This window comes from Chrysoperla carnea, chromosome 3 (assembly GCF_905475395.1).
Source record: "Chrysoperla carnea chromosome 3, inChrCarn1.1, whole genome shotgun sequence".
Lineage (NCBI taxonomy): Eukaryota > Metazoa > Arthropoda > Insecta > Neuroptera > Chrysopidae > Chrysoperla > Chrysoperla carnea.
Window position 1 is genome coordinate 19,553,630 of NC_058339.1, and position 19,458 is coordinate 19,573,087.

Consider the following 19,458-nt stretch of genomic DNA (forward strand, 5'->3'; position numbering starts at 1 on the left):
TTTCTCTTTGCCATTTTTTTCCATTCGGCAGTTTCAAACTTTAACGACTATTTTTTAAACGGCAGGCAGAAAATAATCGAAATTCGAAAAATTGAATTTTCATAAATTCATCACTCGAGTCGCACTTAAAACCTCACATTTCTCTATTACCAACCTATCGTTAAACAACTCTAAATAAAAGACAAACAAATCGATGAATTTTTACTTCACATACAGGCTCTGCGATTCAGCGATACTTTTAAACAAAAATAGTTTAAGCATAGGCAAAAGCTAAATAACTACTAAAAAGTGGCTAATTTTCAAATTTTTTATCATTTCCTGTAAATAAAGTATATTTTTACGAAGGAACTTTACTTTAACTTTTTTTTTTTTTGAAATCAAGTATATTAAGTTGTGATGAAAAAATATAGAATTCTTACCAATAACTTCTGAATATACTACTATCGTTAGAAAGAAGATTGCTCTCCGACTCACCTAGAAAAAAGAAACAGAAATGAACATTTTTACTAATTTTAAAACCCACAAAGTATATTTTGTTAAGTTTTGACAAATTTGAGATGGTTCTAAAAGTTGGTTTTAGGTCCATGATTGGCCAAAATTAAACCAAAGGCATTGTAGTTATTTACGATACTAGTGGGATAAAAGCATTATGAAAGTACGCCCGCAAAATACAAAACTTTATCTACGCCTCTAAAATGTGAAAATAAACGATAATTATTATTTAAAATCACGGCTTATCGAGAAAAATTAAAAATTAAAAAAGTTGCTATAGTAAGTGAGAAAAGTGCTTCTTTTCTCACGGGTGTAGATAAACATATAAACGTTATTTTTATGAAATTATTATTATTATTTTGTTATCTTAAAAGAATTCAGGACATATAGGGGTGTATGAAAAGGTTGTATAAAGAATTCAGGACATATAGGGGTGCATCTTTACATCTCTTGTTTCAATTACTACCAAAAACTGTAAGGTTTACAGCAGTTTTTTTGAGATATTTATCGATTTGAATCTTTGATGAGACTTCCAAACTTTCTCTTTACCACTTTTTTCGAAAGCGCTGCGTTTTAAAATGAGCATGTTAACGTCATATTTAAGCCATCGATCTTAAAAAAATGCAGCAAGGAATTTGTAAGCTTGAACATTAATGATTAAAAAAAGGTGTTTTCTTTATAAGTAAGTCGATATCTTTAGAAGTAAAGTCGCTTCCAAATTATTGGATCAGTTTAAAATTGTTGTTTTAAGAATTTTATCAATTCGTTCGAATGTGGTCCAAAGCGAAGTCCTGGCCCATTTTTAAATTAAATAACAGCCTTAAATGTTACTTTTCTATACTTTTCAATAACCAGGGGCGGATTTACGAATTTGCCGCCCATAGGCAGGCATCAAAGGGCCGCCTTTTTTTATAAACAAAAATCTAATAACTTTTTAATCATAAGTAAGGTATACAAAACAAAAAAACAATTCATTTTTCAATTATTTCAATGTACATTTTTTACGCCGGACTTTTTCAACAGCAAATGTATCGATGATTTTGTTCAGATCAACTTGTAGCAAAGTTTCAACTTCAATACACATTATAGCCAAGTACAGTTGACCAAAACGAGACGGAAGGTTAGGTTATAGTATTTCTGAGAAACGTTCTAAAACTTCCAGGATAGTGACATTCGCGAACATAGTAACTAGTTATAGTTTAAGTAAAGTGGCGACTTTTTCAAATGATTTTTTCACGCAAAATTTACTAAAATTGAAAAAAAATTCACATTTTTACATTTTTATTAAACAAAACAATTTTTCATAATTTGCCTACGCATAAATCCGCCCCTGTCAATAATACATGACATGTTTTGAAAGTTTTGTTTTCTTAAAGTTCATAAATCGTTATCATTGCCAATTTATATTCCAGTCAAAAACATTTGATACGGAAAGATAATTATTTTGTATCTAAAATTTTATCATAACTAATAGCAATTATTATGATTCTCACTTTGTGTTTTATGGATGTTGTTGTTACCTTAATATAACAAAACAAATTATAACATAAATAACCGTGTAATCAAAAAAATTTAATAATAATTATTTAATACATATTTTTAATGAAATAATGTCTACTTAAAAATTGTTGGCCTTGACATTCTTTTGAACAAAAATTTTTATAAATCAATAAAAATTTAACACCATCATTTAAAACTAATAACATTCAAAAAGTCAATGGTAAAATATTAATAAGTGTGAAATCTTCCACAATATTTGTAATAAATTCTCGTTTTTTTTTTTTTTTTTACCTTCGAATAGTGTAAATGCGAAAAGAATTTTATTAATTTCAAAGTCAAAAATCATGTATAAAAACGCAAATATCATACCTATTACCTATCTATGTGAGATGCATATTTAAATTTTTATGAATTTATATTTTTATATTTACCTAATTTATTAAAAATTATGAAATTTATTTTTGGAAATAATACTTATAAATCACTTCACTAGGGAATATCTACAGGCAGTAAATTGATTTTATGTGGTACCTAAGTAAATTACGCGAATTTTGTATTTGTTTCTTTTATTTTTAAGCTAATTTTAAGTTAAACCTCTCATAGAACTTCTAAAGGTATCATTAACTTTGAGAAGGACATATTATGAGATTCCTAATCTGGGGTTCATTCAGCATTCATAGAGAAGCCATACGTAGACAAACTTAAAATTGAAGGATATCAGTTACTTTCCTATTCTAATAGAAAGATAATTGAATAACAAATACCAAAAAATTTTCCGGATAAAATAGGATGTCCAATGTCTGACACCCTTCACATTTGAGAATCAATATTCGCACCATGCGTGAGTTTTATTGGAGGCGTTTCCATGATAACAATATACTACTTTAATTATAGAATTGTAAATGGATGCATATATAATTGTATGGATTGCATTTATGACTTACATTGAAAATTTATTATTATTGTATCACAAATTTAAATAAATAATTATGATAATTTACATTTGAAAAATAATATTTGATGCAATTTGATTTCTTATTTTCACAATTTTTAATGCAAAGTTTAATTAATTGGTGTTTTTCAATAAGTTTTATTTGACATTTTCTATAACATTAACATGTAAAGAATTGCAAATTAGTCATAACAGAATCCTTTACCGTCAAAATTTTTCACTGGAACCACTGGCATCGATTTTATTGTCCCTACCATGACTACGCTTACAACGACTAGATACATTTTATAGACTCTTTTGTCAGATAAAAATCTTACAAATAAATATAATTACAATTAATACAATATTTCTAGGTATTCTTATTCCAATAACCTCTTTATCGAGATAATTTTAATCCTATTTGAATATTTAAAAAAATAAGAACGTCATCTGGATGAGTAATTAAATTACTATTGTAAAAATTTACAATCCTAAATACAAAAAAAAATTTAATAAACAAAATAATAAAATATATGAGTCAACTTTCTTCCACAATAAAAATCTCTTTTTGGAAATTTGTATAGAACGTATAAAAATATAATCTTTGTTATCTGTTAATAAGGGCTTAAAATGCAAATACATATATTATATTGTAAAATAAAATTTTAATATGCTAATATTAACTTATTCTCTGAAACAAAGCGATTCTTTGTTCAACGAGTTTTCATAGCAACGATTTTTCACTTCAACAGTTTTAAAAATCATATTTCGTTTTGATTGAACTCAAATTGCAGTTGCAACAAGTGAAACTTACAAAATTTAAAGAACTCCCGACAAATTTTTTTCGGGTACGGATCCCTAAACTCGCACTTGAAACATATATAAGAACACTCCATTAAATTACCTTTTTCTTTAAAGCATTTTGAAGATCGTCGCTAATTTTTTTGTTTTTTTCGAGTATGGAAACCTAAGCTCACACTTGAAACATAGCTAAGAACACTTTCCGTTAAATAACCTTTAAAACGAGACCAAAAAAATTAAAATCGGTTCATCCGGTCAGGCACTACGATGCCACAGACAGACACACATACATAGCGGTCAAACTTATAACACCCTTGGTTTTTAGGTCGGGGTAAAAAATGGTTTATTGTACATATATAAAAGTTTAAACTATGCGAAAAGAATGCATGCTTTATATTTTTAAATTATCTGTGGTTCTTTTTTTATAAGCCGTAATTTACTTAGATAAACCCAATTTAGGGACTTAAAAAAATCGTTAAATCGTTATTTTTCGCAGTCAATGTGAATCAGAAAGATCAGAGTAGATTAAAAATGGATTTTATAAAAATTGATGTGCATTGCTTCAGTTCCGAGGCAATTTTTGTGCCAAAGATTGTCATAAAGAATTTGAAATTTATAAAATATATGAAATGAATATTTACCTTACATATATTATTTTTATAATTGAATAAAAATAACTGATTAACAATATTATTTGTTTAATTGATATAATTAAAATTAAACAATAAATTTATTGTGTACTTATGATATGCTACAAAAACAATGAAAATTACGTATTGGTAGAGAAATTTGTAGGTACAGTTCTTATAAATAAAATTGAAAAAAGAAAAATCAAATACATTGAAAACTGTTTATGTAGCAGTCTTATGTGTGTATGTAACGATTTATTGATATAGACAGATTGCAACACGTTTGTTTACAAACATTAAGATTTCTTCCGCCACAACCTGGGTATTTGGCAAACTGAGTAACATCTTAAAGTTGCAAAAAAATCCTACCTCCTTTGACATCCCAGTTACCAAAGTTCCACAATATTACCTGCAGAAAATTAACCCAGAATGAATTAACAAATCAATTTTTCGAATCAACGAGTGTTCTGAATTATAATTAAAACCTTTCCAAAATGTTGGAACTTGCTTCCTTAAAAAATTGGCCATGGTATTACGTGGTTTGAAGTAGGAAAGTCGTTAGCTTAAAAAGAGAACTTATTCAATATAACTGGGCAGGCTTGAAAACAAAGACAACTTCTTCTACTGGCTCGAAATACTGACCACGTGTAAACAGGGTTAGCGCTATCTTGATGGTTCTAGTGCTTGTTGGCTTAAAAATTAAGTTTATACTAGACTTGCAGTTTCATTATCTCACTGATTTACTGGCTTGAAAAGTCTGGTGTGTACGAGGTATGTATGTCTAAAAAATAATTTTCCAAATCATGCTTTATCGATACATTTCAAAATGTAAATATTTTTCTTATAAGTAATTAAACAAAACACGAAAAACATGTTTTCTTGGAAATTGTTATAATTCAAATAATGTAGATTTATGTTGTTTAGATCAAAATAACTGACATAACATGTCAAAACACATATTTTTCATAAAAAAATTTATGCAAAAATCATTGATTCAATAAAATGAAATGTACATATTTTTCAAAAAATATAAACAATACATAACAAATTTCAAAATATGAATTCAATGACAGACAAAACCATATTTGTTTGTTAATTATTCATAAATTATATTTTTGTATGTTTTTTTATTATTTTTACTATTATAGTTTTAAATAAATAAATAATATTTCATTCATATTTCATTTCTTTATAAAAAATATAACTTATTGTTTGATTATTGTTAATTTATTGTATCGTTGTGTTTTTTGTTGATATATTGTATGTGGTGAGTGACTACTTTATCTTTTAAAATAATAAATTTTCAATGTTTACATACTGTTTACATTACCTTTCATTTACTTACAAAATAATTACTTTAAAGCATGTGATTGTCATATATTTTTCACTCAAATTTTTGTTTGAGTTTCATAACCACTCACTATGTACTGTGGAAATTGTGTTCCACTGGTAACAAGGACGTAGAAGGTCTCTTTGTTAGTCGTTACCTTCGACTCACTATTCACGGGGCCAAGAAATATACTTTTTTTTGAGAAATATACGGATTTTTATTCGTTTTATTAGAGGTTATAAAGTGACAATTCAGGAATTTCATGAACAAAACATTTCATGATAAAACCGTACATGATAATATATATAATCCTTTATGACAAATTTACTAAGGATCGTTTTTCTAGGTCATCCTTATCCTGGGAAATAGCCGATTAAAAAAAAAACTGTTATTCCGAAAATTTAGAAAATCCAAAACAAGAAAAACCGTTCAGAGGGAAACCAAAAAATGCCGATTTTCGATGAAATTTCGCGATTTTCTAGGGGAATAACTCTTTTGTACAACTTTCTAATTCTAATTTCTTGTTTAGTAAATTGCTTTGTTTTTAGCAAAATTTCCGGAGGAAATGGAGCTATTGCTTTTGTACTGATGATAGAATTTTGAAATGTATATATACGTTTATGTGTCTGTAAACTCTCTAGCGATCGTAATTTAAGTCTGATGAGAATAAATTTGGTATCAAGAAGGGTTTTATAGAAGAAGAGATAAATAAAGGGTGGAGGGTGTGTGCAAAGTACAAAATTTTGAATTATTCCAATTTGATTTTCCGCTTAGTTTCTTCGATTTTAAGAAAATCGTGTTACTTTTTTAATCTCTGAAGGGATTAGCTTAGCTAACACTGCTCCTGCGCTACGAATTTTTTTATATAAATATGGAAAACCGATTTACCCTATCTATTCTAGAATTTTATCTCCTATCCGATCAACTTTTTTGCTTGTCGATAGCATAGATTATGTTTTCTTTCGTACATTCCCTGATGTAATAAACTGACTACTGAAATCCATTTCTCTAAATGATAATTACTTGACTCTTAATTAAAAAATTTATGTAATGTATTAAAAGGTAGATTTATGGAGGTGTACAATATATTTTTGTTAATTTATATTTGTGACACTACTTGTATTATTCTTATTACTTATTAGTTACTGTATTTATAAATAGATATATTATATTTTTTAATATCTCAATTACTATTCAGACTGGAAAAACTAAATTAGAAAGTCAACTTGATCAAATTGGTAATAAAAATACAATAAATTTATTTTAAAAAAAACAGCAATAACAAATAAATCAACGCATGTATTACATGTAATCTATTAATTTATAAAAACCATTTACTTTTTTGTTCATACTGTAATATTGAAATGAAACAAAAACTTAACAAATTAAATTTTTATTTTTCTGACTACAGTCTCGGTAAAACCGTTATTTTTTCACACAAATTCAAGTGTATTTTCTGTTTGACATTCAATTTGTTTAAAAAAAAAAACCCTTACGAAAGCAAATGCCAACCCTTGGTTTATCTACCTTGGCCTGTTAGCCAATAAAACGAACCTTGGTTTGACAAACTTCGACATTAAATTGTCCAAAAAATTGGAATAATTAGAACTGTGTATCTATGGATTCTCTTGATCTGTAGACTATTAGAATCTAGTGAAACTTTGACCATAACCATTTTCGATAAGCAAAATACAAGTCAAAAAAGAACATACATTGAAATGATATAGTTATGAATAGTAATAAAGCAGGAAATAATTTCCTGCTAATAAAGCAGGAAAAAGATCAGATCCTGGTAGTTCTAATTACACGTCAGAGTTTTGATGAAACCACGAAGAACTTGTTGTTTGAACGTTTGTTTATAAAATTGTCTGGTGACAACAGGGTTGTGCACGCCCGTCCTCTAGATGATCAAACAATTTAACTTTGGTTCTTACCTGTTAAAACTAATATTTCCTCGTTTGATACCCTAGGAGCCATTATCATCAGACTATTTCATTAACACCCAAAACAACACATTTCACCCGATTTCATGAAAACTTTGACGTGTAATTAGAAATCCTAGGAGTTTTGCTTCGCCAGCTAGACTGGAATATATAGATGTAATGAAATTTAATTGAAATTCTTTAATGACGAATCATCAAAAGAAATATATACGATAACATAAATTATAATAACATTTTATATTAAAATTCGTTTTAATATTAAATATTATTTTTAAAATAATATGCAAAATATTGTTTATAATCACAATATTAATAATTCCTACTTTCAACAATTTATACCAAAAAATAAAATATGATGTAAAAAGTCAACACGCAATAGCTACGTTAGCTTAGCAAATTTTCTTACTCAAACGATTCAAAATGTAGAACATAGTAAGTTTATTATATGTACCCAAAGGATCTTTCAATAAGAGTCATGCTTTTTAAAACTTTCCAGTTCTAATATGTAAGTTCATCATGCCGACTCACGATTCTTACACGCTTAGAAATCGTTGAAATTACTTTCTTCATAACGTTTGTTTTGACCAGGTAAGAGAATGACTATAATTTCGATCAAAAGACCAAAATTTTTCGCAAAATACACCCTCAAAAACCAAAAATAGCAAGTTGGAGATGATATCCTATATTTAAACAGATACTTTAGACGCTCGAAGCACATACATTTCCCTCCTCGAAGCACATACAAAATACATCAGCTAATGGTAATTTCAATTTTAATTCACAGTATCCCTCTCATTGAAAGAAAGACCCAATATAATACCCTAATATCTTTATAAATATTAAAAAAATGGCCACTTTAAAAATGATTCTAGCGAAAAATTGTTGTCAAATTTCTACAATTCATACATTGTAAAAAGAGAAATTTTCAAAGTTATTTTTGGCACCTTCCCTATTGAATCCGTTTGAAATTCCGTCATCGGTACAAAGTCAATAGCTATGTTTTCTGAATGAAAATTTGCTAATAATGTAACTAACCCAATTTCTTTTCAATACACGTAATTAAGGCAATATATTAATTATGTAAGACAAATTATATTTTAATTGAAATATCGGTCAATTTTAGCGATATATGGATTACAAGTATTCAAAATTAATATTCCCAGAATTTGAATTTTATTTTATTATTATACGATGCACAAAATAGGCAAAGCATTCTACACAACCTACAAATGTGTCAAAACTCCTTAAAAAAACTATATAACGTTTATGCAAAGAAAATGTCTCATTCCCTAGGAGATTATTTTCTTGGGCAAAGCTATTTTGCTAGATACTAGATTTTCGACTATTTGTCTAATGTGGTATCCATCTGTCTGTATCATGTATGTATTACATGCTTTTCCGAAATAAGAAATATTGTTATACTAATGATCTAAATTGCAATGGGCTTTTTTCATACCGTTTTTCTTTTGTCATGAAATAAGTATCAATCTATTGAGAAAAAAAACGCTCTTTATATGATTCTTTATATTAACCACGCGGCGAAACTGCTGGTAAAAAATGTTTTTTTATAATTGGATGCAGACTAATTAACAAAAACAATAATCATAAACAAAGACCTGAATAAAATATTAATTTCGTATTATCAGATTAAATAAAAGATTATTATTATTTATAAGAATCAATGTGATTGTGAAAAATATATATTCAAAATTTCAATCTCTGATAATCAATTGTTCAAAATTGCATAATGTTTTAAAAATTATCTTAGAAATTTGTTTATATTATTTTATATTACATTCAATTATAATTCATTTATTTCGTTGCCTCTGTTGTTTTTAAAATTAATTAACCTTCAAATCAGTTGTATACCCTGTATAACTGAGTTTTATAATCCATAAAATACATCAAGTGACTGATTTTGTTTGATGTAAAAGAAGCCCGAGCTATTATCTTTTTGAATATTTTCCTTATTAGTTATAGATCAAGAAAAGAAATTCAAAACTTCTATATATGTTTCTGTGATTACTTCTACAGGCATAAAGAAAATTTTCGAAGATTTCCAAAAAATAGAGGGGGTAACTTAATCCACAAGGTTCAGTATTAAGTCTATTTATCTTAAAAATATATCAATTCTTAAAATTATGAGTGAATTAATTTGAATTTATACTGAAAGTCATAGCCAATCATGGCAATTATTTTCTTTCTCTAGATTACACGTATTTTCAAAATGTTTCTCATTAATTTTCACAAGTAAAATAAATTTCCACAAATCATATGTTTAAAATAATTGAAAAGTATTGCAAATTTTTAATGATTGGAATTCTAAAATTATGTATTTCTTGGTCAATTAATTTTAATTTATGATGAAAATCATAGCAAATATAATAGCAATTTATTTCTTTCTTTAACCAACATCTAATTTTTAAATATATAATGATCCTAAAAATTGTGAACCAGGTTAATCCAAATTGGACACTTCAAAAATTTAATAGTTGATTATTTGATAATAATAATAGAGTTTAATTTTCAAAACAATTACTCTACAAAATTACGTAAGTTTATTACGAAGGAAAATGCAAATCCGTTGTCAAATTTGCTAATTTTTATACTTTATATGATTTATTTTTACCGTATTAAAATAGGGACTACCTATATCTGAAGACACAGTATTTGGCTGCGTGACCAAATTGATTATTCTGAGTTAGGAAATTACAAGCAGAGACATACACAGTTTTGTATTTTATTTTTTTTAGGTCTTAACTTTTAATTAAATAGTTTTTTATTCTGTTTATCAATCGTTTTGCCATAAAACGAAGGTTAAATATGTCTACTTTTAAAGTCAATTATTCATCTACACTATCGGATAACCCAACTCCTCAAACTTGCAGAATTAATTTACTAAAATTTGGTACCCCACTTATACTTCCTTAAACAAAAAAAGTTGCAAAAATTTCACACATTTATACGTCTCAACCTTTTTAAAGATGAAAAAAAAGTAAGAATTTTGCGATGACATTGCAAAAATAATACAGTAAAAACTATTTAAAAATCCGGTTTTTGTCAAAGAATTATTAAATTATTCAAAATGATAAAATTATTGAATACATAATTTACAATTATTTATTTGCAAAATTAATCGCTAAAATCCCAATCAAATAAAATATATTGATATTCATATTTAAATGACCATTTTATTGTTCGTTTAAGTTTTTTTCCCATTTTTTATACATCTATAGTTTATTGTATTTTCACAGCCTTGACTCTACAAATAAGCTTTCGCCATTCTGTGTTTTAAATAAAAATGACAGACAAGATGGATCTAAAAACTACTCTCATTATCATAGACATAATTAGTAAAAGAATCATTGCTTCCTCTTTTTCCTTATAGCTACAACTCCCGTAGTAGTCTTGGTGTAGTCGGTGTATTTCGAGCCAAAAATCCACCGGTGCCATCTTGTCTTTATTTCAAACACCTATCTAAGGATAGTTGGGTTGTTAAGGCAAATATAACGATACTTTAACTGTCTAAATCCATCCAGCCGTTTGGAAGATACGAGATAAGAAAGTATATACATACAAGATACGAACGAAAAACATAACCCCTCCTTGACAGTCGGGTAAAAATTAAAAATTATTATCTCATTAGTTGTATATCGAATCAAAAATTTCGTTTATCTACAATATTACTATATTATCCGAATGCGATCATTTTAAGCTGTCCTATAAATGACAGAAAAGCTAGTTCGTCGGCAACTTCTGTAAAGCCCGAACTTTGATCAGGTCAGTTTCTTTTTTTACCCTCGAACTAAGTCTACTCTTATGAATATTTAAAATTGAGTTAATTAGTTCCTAATGGGGAATACGAAATTTGATGCGATGTGATTTTCTGCTTAACGCTCCTAAGAACAAAGTTCGTAACTGGTAAGTGGTAGAGCTGGAACCTTATCAGAAACAGTTACTACATCTTACAGCTACGGTTATGATTCTGAGCGACTGTTCAACGCCCTCCGTTATGTATATCGTACATCGCAAAAAATTTTGTAATGCATTTCGCGTTACGAACTATCTCTATTTTGAGTATTCAAAAAGGCAATGTGTAATCAGTTATTCTATTTTTCTGTTAAAATTGCCCGATCTATTAAAAACCTTGTAGTTCTGTAAATTATAAGTAAAAGTTAATATGAACCATAGTGTATTTTTAGCATACATCATATTCATCTTTGTTTACTTTGCATCTTGAAGACGTATCAGATATCAAACAAGTTTTGCAGATAAAAACATTTATTTGACTACAAACACTTATGTAAATATTAACGATTTCGACCTTAAACAACAAAAAGAATTTCAAATTTATCATTTCAATAATTTGCATTTAATTTATCAGAGAATTATTTAGTTTCTGAGATAAAGTAATGCATTCCGCACGGCAGAAGATCATCGAAGTTTTTGTTTTAACTTTATTATAAAAAGATATACTATGTCAAAATAATTTTTAATCTTAAAATCGAATAAATTTTAAAACTATATTAAAAATGGGTTTTTAATAAAATTGATGTAAGATTTTACCCATCAATAGAAACAAACCACAATACAAAAATTTATATTTTGTTTGTTACAGGTAAGGAGTTCAAGCAACTGTCACGATCGTCACGATTAATAGAAATATAAGACTTTAACCAAATAAAAGATGAAATTTCTTCCCTACTACCATTGAAATTGCTATTTCTCCTTGATTTTATAATTCTCTTCCAAAAGCCAAAAAAAAAATCCCTATGTAATTTCAATAAGAAATATATCTAAAATTCAGTCGTCTGGAAATTACCTTTTTCATGACGTAAATATCTCTTATACCAGGGGAACGATGTCTTATTACATAGTCACCGATATTTAAAATCATCTCTAAGAACTCTAAAAGTTCTGCTTTTCAAAATCTTCACTCAGTGTACAACCATTAAGCAATAATTCTCAATTTTCCAGTTTTGTAGAACACAATTATTTTAAATTATTTTACGTTGTGTAGCAAACAGTGTGAATAATAAAATTTGAACTCTATTCTGTATATATTCAATACTTTTCTCATATATTCTGTGATAAATTTATCAATAGTGAAAGTATTAATTTGTTTATGTTTTATGCATTCAAAAAACTTTTGCAAAAATTACCAATTTTATGTAAAAACAAAACACAAAGATACAAAAATTACGTAAATGTTTTCGTGATACCTATTTCAGACAATTTTTTCAGAAAAATATGTACACTTATTCGTACAATTGACACGAAACATTACTGTACTCATGAATTTTGGCAAAAGCCGTAGAATTTAAAGAGCAATAATATAGCATATACTTATAGAGCAGCGAACACAACTGGCGGCACGAGTCTGCGAAGGAATTCGACCAGTTTGTGGATGTTTTTTAATTTATCTAAGTAAAACAATTGGCTCTATGAATATTATTAATAATAACAATAAAATTGAGAGGGTATAAAGTAAAAGAAAGGCTTCACGCGTGTGGCAACCATCAGTTATAGTTATTTATAAAAACCTAATAAATTAAATTAATTAATTCAAATTAATTAAAACGTGTGAAATATAAATTTGATAACAATTGCACTTTTTATCAATAAATCATTTTTATTGTTTATAATTACTAACTACAATAGTGACTACTAACACCATTTTGAAATAAAAACCCGGACAACGCATGGTACCGCTGCTACGACTCCAATTAAAACAAATTTATGTTAAACATTTTTTTTAAATAATTCATTTTTTTAATGACAGTTAAGGTAAATAAATTTTATATAATCCAATATAAGACCTAATAAAAATCCAATTCATTGATGTAGCCAAAAAAAGCGATGGTATGTATTTGACTTTCTGAGATCAAATCAATAGCTTTCTGATAAAATAAAGTGATGTATTATTATGTATTTTTAAAAAAAAACGTAGATGAGAAGATGAATTTTGAAATCGTTATACATTACTTGTGAGGTCGAATATTGTGAGGTCGAAAATATAATTAAATTATTTTTTTTAATAATTTATTTTTTACTGTACCCTACTAATGGAAACAAAATTTGAAGGGAGGTGCTTCAAAGTATAAAAAATGATTTGATTTTTACCAATAATATCTGAGAAATTCCAAATTTTTGTTCGTCCTATAAAATCAAAATATCTTTATTTCGATTTTCAGGTAGAAAATATTAAGTTTTTATAAAAAATTTAAAAATAAAATGTCATAATAAATTTAGGAATTAAATACTAAGAAGTCGATGATAAGAATTTAAGTACATTTAAGCACATAATATATGTAAAATAAATATGTGCCTATATAAAAATTAAGAAGGATTTATATAGAAGACGACGACGGGACAGCATGGTGCTTACAAATAATTATGGTATGAGAACTGGCAACGCTTTCGACAGTTTAAGTCGGCCAAATTACCTCTTGCATCTAAGAGCGATTTTTGTCATGGCTAATTAAATTTGCATTCTTTAATTATAGAACTAACCATATTGAAATTATATCCCCACTTAAATAGTTTGAATACATTTTTTGGGACCAAAGCTCCTTAACGCGGCTTGCCATGGTGAACAAACTGGTAGAAATCGTCACATAAGCATGTGAGATATGCTGTGTGCTTGCCATATTCATGGAAGCCACTATATGTTCAACTACTTGACACTAACCAAATTCATTACTATTCTGTTAGTTGTCAGACGAACAACAATTTATAATCGTTAATTATTTTAACTAATTAGTTTATATCTTTATTTAGGTGAGCAATCAAAAACAGATTATATAAATAATACAGATTTAGAAAAGTAAGTTAATACAATTGTATTTAAGTGTTTATTTAAGGAGGATCCCTCACCAGAAATAGAAAAAAATAAATTAGTAGAAAATGATCCAAATTTTTAGTATGTTGTAGTTAACGATACATAATATTAAATCAAAAAAAAATTTGGGTATCTTATCGATCAATTAAGAGAGTAATTAATTAATTAAAAATACACTAAATAACATAGCATGATATGAGGATGATATGTTATTTAATGTATTTTTAATTAATTAATTACTCTCTTAATTGATCGATCATTTTCTACTAATTTATTTTTTTCTGTTACTGGTGAGGGATCCTCCTTAACGTTTATTTTTGTTTTTATACATATTTCATTTCGTTCCTAACGGGGTTTCCACAATCGCACTCTTTTTTATTATATTAACATCTTGCACTGCATTTGATCTTGCTAAAACGACGTGAAAAATGATTAAAAGCATGTTCTAAAATGATTTTAAAATTAGAAAATTTGCTAGGCATACTTACTTAGTTCATGCCTACCTAATTTCAATAAGAAAAGAAAACTCAAAAATCTAGCCATCTAAATAATTTTTTCGTGACATTGGCTCCTGTACCATAATAAATATTATGATTAATTTATTTATCTTTAAAATTTTGGTCATGTACTATAATCATATTTATTGTCATATTAGCAGTATGACACATCTACCAGTTTAGTGTCAATACAACAGAGTTTATAGTACCTATCAAATTTTTATTACTCAACTTTTAAATAGAGGGTTATTAATTCAACCCTATTTACTTCATTATCTTGCAACACAATTTTGAAGCAGTTATCCTCAACCGATTGAGCTGAAATTTTGCATGCACATATACCTTCTTTAGTTTTAAATAAGAAATACTTTTTAAAAAGCACAAACTTTTATTTTAGTAAAAAGTAGAAAATAGTTTTGTTCGAGTCACTTCATACATGACTATTAATAAAAGCATGAAGCGTTAAATGAAAAAAATAACAATAATTTGGAGAACCTCAATGTATGTGAGTATGTAACTATCTTTGTTCGGATGGAATCTTGCAACTTACTTATATTGAGCACCCCAAGTATGTATGAGTGACTCCTACAAAATTATTTTCTACTTTTTAGTACCTACAATAAAAGCTTCTCTTTAAAAAGTATTTTTTATTAAAAATTTATAAAGAATTTCAAATTCTTGATAAAATTAATTTGTTTAAAAATTATTTTTTAGCAATTTTAAAGTTAGGTCTATTTTGTGTAAAATTTTTTAAATTTTATCAATATATTATAATGACACATGTATAATTTTCCATTATTATTGATAATATTTATTAAAATCATTCAAAATCATTATTAGATACAAAGATTGTATTTATCACATAATTCGAGAACCAAATTTTTTATGTTTTCTTTCAATCATTTATTACGATAATTTAATTACAGAAATCATAACAATTTCAGAGAAACGTAACTGACTTTAAACAGGAATAATTGCACAAAAATAATAATAAACAAAAATGATTCATGCTAAACCACAAAAATTTCTAATCATTTAGGAAAATTTTTAATAATTTACTTCATAACTGACGAAATAAATAAACTTACGAAATAGAGATTTGAATGGTGAAGCTAGCGGGAAGACTAAAATTCGTTTGTGTGGACGATGGTATTCGACAAAATTGAATTTAGTGGGTCAGAAATCAGATATATCACCTTTAACCCGACAGCACTCGCGTTATGAGCATTTTGCTCATGCTCAATTAAAAAAATCAATACTTTTAATTTTAAAATGGTATATGTGGTTGAAACTTTTCCTATCTTTTTGAACCTATCTACAGTTTTTTAATATATTTTTTCGAAATATTCCTCTTTCAAAAACTGTGAGAATGTCTCTCATCACGAAAGTAAATGTGTGAGCAAAAAAATATTACCTTCGTTATTTTCGGTCCAATTTGTGTACTTTCGTTAGTTTAACATAAGTCGTACTTAGTAAATTAAAAAAACTTGTAATAGAAATATGATGAACATTAGTTAAAATTAATTTAATTATTTAAATTATTTCTCTGCTCTAATATTTATTTTCACTCTCAAACATGATTCAATAATCACGTAATCAAACTATTTTTAATTAGCCTAGTGCATAAATTTATACAAAATTATGCAGAGGTAATGATTTACAAACTAAAAGAAAATTTAACGCGCGAAATATTTGACGCATGTGAGGAACATGTGAGAAAATCTCTCATCACGTGACTAAAAATTAGCGAACGATTGACACGAGTGCTGATGGGTTAAATATTCAAGTTTGCGAATTTATTACCAATGTTTCGAGGATTTCAAGACGCATTTTAAATTTGCAAATTTTATAGACAAAAAATGACAAAAAATCTTTTCCAGTCAATATAAGTAAATAATTCAGGGTTAGCTGGTCATCGTTTTATCAAGGAGAAATTTGAAAGGTAAACAAAGAAATATTGTCATTAAAATTAACTTTGGTTTGTTATATAGACACTCTGGTAAGAGTTGAAAATGAAACTTATTATTGGAAGTTAATTTTGGAATTGAAAATCTGTTGTTTTCGTTTAATCGTTATGAAATTATTGAAACGTTTAAATTTAATTTAATTAAAATAATCCATAGTTGAATTATTTTTTTGCTAAATTATTCCTTTTATTAAATCGTTCCTTTAAAAAAATTATGGCCAACCAACCTTGATAAACCTTTTTTTACATGCATGTCTTTGAACTATTTTCAATTGTAATTGAATATTTTGATTTGCGGTTTCTATAACTATTATAGAGAAATTCGATCCTTAAGTGGACCATTCAAAATTCAACCAAGATTCACAGCTATTGGAAAGATGCTTCACGTATTAGTTTTGAATAGAAATTAAACTTGACTATGACTTGTCATTTAAGGAAATTTCTAGGATTTTCCATAAGATGGGCTTTAAAATTTTCCAGAAAGGTGGCATAAAGAAATAATCGATTTTGTACAAAATATTTACCCAATAAAAAAAATATATCTTTGTTTGTTAAATTATATTTAGGTATATTTTAAAGTATACAAAATAATTTATTGTTTTTTAAGTAGTCTAAAAATTTATGCTGATTTAAAATTATATGACACCAAATAAATTATGTTAAATAAATTAAATCCGACAATTCACACCTATTTATTTAAATACTTATCATTAATAAAAAAATATTGCTTACAAAACTGAATAATAAATCATTAAATATCAGTAAAAAAGAAAGCCAATAAATATATTGACATAGGTTAGTATATTAACAATAAAAAAACTTACCGTATATTTAACGTATCAACCTATACTGATGCGAACTGATCAACAAAAAGCACAATGGTTAAAAATTGTTTACTAACAACACATAAGTACAAAAAAAATATATTCAAAACAATTAACGAAAGTTAACGCTAACGAACTGTATTCGAAAACGTTACTCGCACGATTTCCAAAAACACTTTTGCGCGACCGCGAGAAATAACAAATAACGAACTGTTTAAAAATTGACTATTGACTATCGTCTATATATATATTACAACAATGTATGGTAAAAGTTGGCAGACTGGTTTTTGTGAAGATTGTTTAAAAAAAAAAAAATTTTTTAATAATTTTTAAAATCACTGTTCACACATACAAAGTGAATATTATACTAAACAATATTTAACCACATGTAAGTATGTGCAAAGGTAATGTTTTAAACTCGACAAAGTAAGTAACAACAAATAACACTAAAATACTTCAGGTGGGGTTTACTGATTCTTCTGGTGAGGTATACGACTCTACGACACTACGAGGTCTTTATGCCACCACCAAAGATTTTAATCAGCACTAATATATAACCAACAATCAGTTTTTATATATACATTAATTATCAATGTCATTTGTTGACCGAAATCTTATCATACCCATACCAACTATGACGTCATAATTATATTTTCAATTTTTTTTTTCACTTTTTTTTGTGTGTTTCTTCGAACTTCCTTCTTTTGTGTGTAGATAAATACAATCATAAATTACTTTTCTAGTATCCAAATATAGTGATGGCGTTATTTTTGTGTGTGTATGTCAAGGAAAATTTAAGCTTAATTTTTCATAAAATCTTTATTTTGTTTAAATTTACAATTTTTGAATAAATAACAAATAATTACACAAAATTTTTAATTAAACATCTTAATTGTATTCAGTGTGTTTACATTTATAGGTTGCAAATTTTATTATGAATTTGTATCAACAAAATAATTTAATTCTTTATTCAAGAATTTTATTAGTTTACTTTTTATTGGAATACAATGATTGTTGAAGTACCTTCCATTCGTATTTGAAACTATATTAAGTTATTCAATGGCTTTGTTGCCATCAATAGTTTGTTTACTAGGCAACTTGTAATACATACTTGTATTACACCATGGTATATACTATTATTATATTGTATAGTGCTATTGCGAGTGGGTTAGGTAATAGGTCGAAAATGTGGTAGTCCATTTTCGAAAAGAATGCCAGTGCGCTCTGAGTGCTCTTGTATGTTATGTTTACTGAATACTTCGCTCATGTTACGTGCTTTTTAAAGCGGATAATATCAGGCTTTGTTAATTTTAATCTAGTAATCTTGTCGCCTAAAAAAGTACGGGCTAGTTTGCGTCAAATTCGCTAGTTCTGGAACCCTAGCAAAAATGGAAAAAAGCATGAAAATTACAGTTTTTTCAGCTTTTGGCAATTATAACTTTTCAGAACGTTTTTAAAGAAGATTAAATTTGGTAGACTAATAAAGTGAAGCTTAGAACGAAATAGTCTTTATGTTTAAAATTGCAATTGCCTAGTGAAGCGGGTGGGTAGACTTATCGCAATGTTTGGCTCGATTTTAGTCTGTATTTCAACAACTATTTGACCAGTCTACTTCTTGGGTCAAAATTACCTTATAAACAGAGTTTTATCGAAATTATAAATAAAAAAAAATTTTTCGATTTTTTGCAATTTTTAAGGCTCGAA

At 27.1% G+C, this 19,458-nt stretch overlaps 1 protein-coding gene across 1 annotated transcript in view; it reads right to left on the reverse strand.

Annotated features, from left to right (window-relative positions):
* The window catches only part of LOC123295398 (UNC93-like protein), a 124,726-nt gene extending 106,441 nt beyond the window's left edge, over positions 1-18,285 (reverse strand). Inside the window, exon 1 of the mRNA XM_044876739.1 lies at positions 17,755-18,285. The gene's annotated coding sequence lies outside the window, so the exon portion shown is untranslated. The remainder of the gene's footprint in view (positions 1-17,754) is intronic.
* Between the last annotated feature and the right edge of the window lie 1,173 nt (positions 18,286-19,458).